We start from the raw sequence: 2,730 nt of genomic DNA on the forward strand, positions 1-2,730 counted from the left end.
AGAGGGCTGGGTAAGTAGCTCAGCATTAGAGCACCTCACTGGGTTCAACCTCCAGTACTGCAGATACTACTACTACTAATAATAATAATAATAAAAAAACTCCACCAACTTTCAGCCCTGCTTCTTATCGACATCTGCATAGAGAAGGAAATGCTGTCACATCACCAAGTAGCACCACAGCTATGCAGTGTATTTTACCCCAACAGGTGTGGCCAAAGCAACACCCAGGTCTTTTGTGTGATCAACCAAGTAAGAATTCAGTGACTGGAAACCAATTGTTTTCAGTTTTTGGAAACTTCCTCAAGATTAGTTGAGCTATGTAATTCATAACTTATCAGATAATTTATTTTTTTTTTACATTTAATTGACAAAGTTTATTATCAAGAAATTTTAGTAGTAGCTTTTTTAAAAGAACATTTGGATTTTTGAATACTGAAAGATGACAATCCATAACAAGACATGCACAATTAAAATATTAAATAATTTCTAAGCTAAAAAACCATCATTCGAATTGTTAAGTATGATCTTTGTGTCTTGGCAGAAGCAGCTGCAGTTCTCTCTCCTTCAGGACATTCACCCACCTTCTCATGGAGACTACAGAGACTTGCCACCAATTCAGTTATTTAATTATAATCAGTGCTGAGAATTTTGTGTTTAAGTACGCAATGTCTTGGAAGCATAAACATCTATCTACAAGAACTTCAGTTTTCTTTGAAATGTATCTCAAGCATCTTTTAAGGGGCAAGCTACACACAGGCTATGTCCTTAAAGAAAAAGGCTTCTTGAAGAAGAGCGAGATGGGTATCCAGCACAGCCAAGAGTGCTCATGCCACCACCCCAGGGAAACAGGCAGCGCCTTGCTAATTCTGGGTTCAGGGTGGCGACCTCCTTGGTATTGAGTCCCTAGCTCTTACTGTGCTGCAGCCCAGCATGTACTCCATTGCTGTGGATACAAGACTTCCATCTCTTTCGGTGTCTATCTGTCTGAAGTAACCTGGTAGTCACTAGGGGAAGCTTTGTGACTACAAAGCTATTCACAGTAGGAATCCTAGGAGTGCTTCCAGGATGTGTTGCTGTGCCTAAGGTTCAACTGGTGGTGTAAAGGCTAGAGAGAGACGTCAAAGCACATGGGTCGCTGTTTTCCACAACACCTCTATCTCTGCGTGGTTTTACTCCAATCATGATGGATGCTCCGAATACTCTCCCATCTTTGCTTAAGGCTTTCCGAGCCTGCAGCTTAGATTGATGATGAATATGCATCCAGTTTCCTGTGGTAGACATCACATTTTAATATATTTCCATACCGTGCCAACTGTAGTAATATATAGGAAGCAGATGCTTGTGCAAACCCAAACACAGTCACCCAAGTGTCATCGAGGCGATCTTCTGAAGTCAGAGAATCTCCTGACATATAAAGAGGATCCTAATGGGCGGAGACGGTGTTGTCTGCCGTGGTTGACCAATATTTGCTGGACTAAACATACTTTGCCCTGTTCCAAGGGTAGTAGCTGTAACTCCAACCAAAGGACTCTGCCTGACTCAAATGTCCATCTGTCTTCTTGAAGCTCAAGGCGTTGATCCGAGCCCTGGACTAGAAATGTCATCATCTATACTTCTAACAGGTGGAGTTCCACTTTTATCCTGACGAACTGGTACAACTGGCTGTGGTGGTAACACACCAGCAAGTAAAGGTGACCTCATTCCATCATTCCTACCCTAACCCACTTGTGGAGGCACTGGAGCTGGCAAATCCCCCATTAAAAATCCAGGTAAGAACTGGGCATTAACTGCTGGCTTTGGAGACGTGGTGGACCCAGCAGCATTGGTTCAGATTCCAGCGTAGCTGCCTGGGATTCCATGGCAAAGGCTGCCATCACGACCGCAGCAATTCTGTGTCATATATTTCATAAAGAAATCGTTTCCTAGCACAAAGAAATTATAAACAAAGAAATAATAATTGGTTACCCTGATTTGAGCATTGCACCTTGTATACAGGCACCAAATTATCTCTGCATTCTCCATAAATGCATACAATTATTATATGCCAATAAAATATAAAATTCAAAAAGTTTTTTAAGGGGTCTAGGGTGGTGACTCAGTGGTAGAGTGCTTGCCTTGCATGTGTGAGGAACTGGGTTCGATTCTCAGCACCACATATAAATAAATAAAATAAAAATCCATTGACAACTAAAACAAATTTTTTTTAAAGTTTTTTAAATTAAAAGATTGGTTGAGCTATTTTTTTTCAACATAAACTCCTCCTACTTGCATGGAATTTAGTGAGGACATTAAGACTAATTTAATGTCATTTAATGAGGAGCTGGAGAGAAATCATAATTTTTCTTCCCTCCTTTCACTTGTTTAAATTTCATTGCATAGCCAATTTTCTTAGAAGATTCCACCTATTCTTTTTTCCTAAAGTTTTTTGGTACCAAGGATTGAACCCAGGGGCCCGTAACCACTGAGCCACATCTCTAGCCCTTTTTATTTTGAGACAAGGTCTCAATAAGTTGTTTAGGGCCTCTCTAAGTTGCTGAGGCTGGCTTTGAACTTGCAATCCTCCTGCCTCAGCCTCTGGAGCAGCTGGGATTACCGGCATGAGCCACCTGAAGGGCTCCACCTATTCTTTACACTTTCAACCCTTGAGTCATTATTCTCCAAGAGCAATTTTTCTATAGGTGTGTCTCACTTTTAACCAAAGTTCACAGTGTTGGATGTACATCAGATTCA

General features: G+C 41.0%; 1 pseudogene; it reads right to left on the bottom strand.

Moving 5' to 3' along the window:
• Nucleotides 1–872: 872 nt before the first annotated feature.
• LOC124989467 (nucleoporin NUP35-like) lies at nt 873–1,874 on the bottom strand (annotated as a pseudogene).
• Between the last annotated feature and the right edge of the window lie 856 nt (nt 1,875–2,730).

The sequence above is a fragment of the Sciurus carolinensis genome, chromosome 7 (genome assembly GCF_902686445.1).
Source record: "Sciurus carolinensis chromosome 7, mSciCar1.2, whole genome shotgun sequence".
Classification (NCBI taxonomy): Eukaryota; Metazoa; Chordata; class Mammalia; order Rodentia; family Sciuridae; genus Sciurus; species Sciurus carolinensis.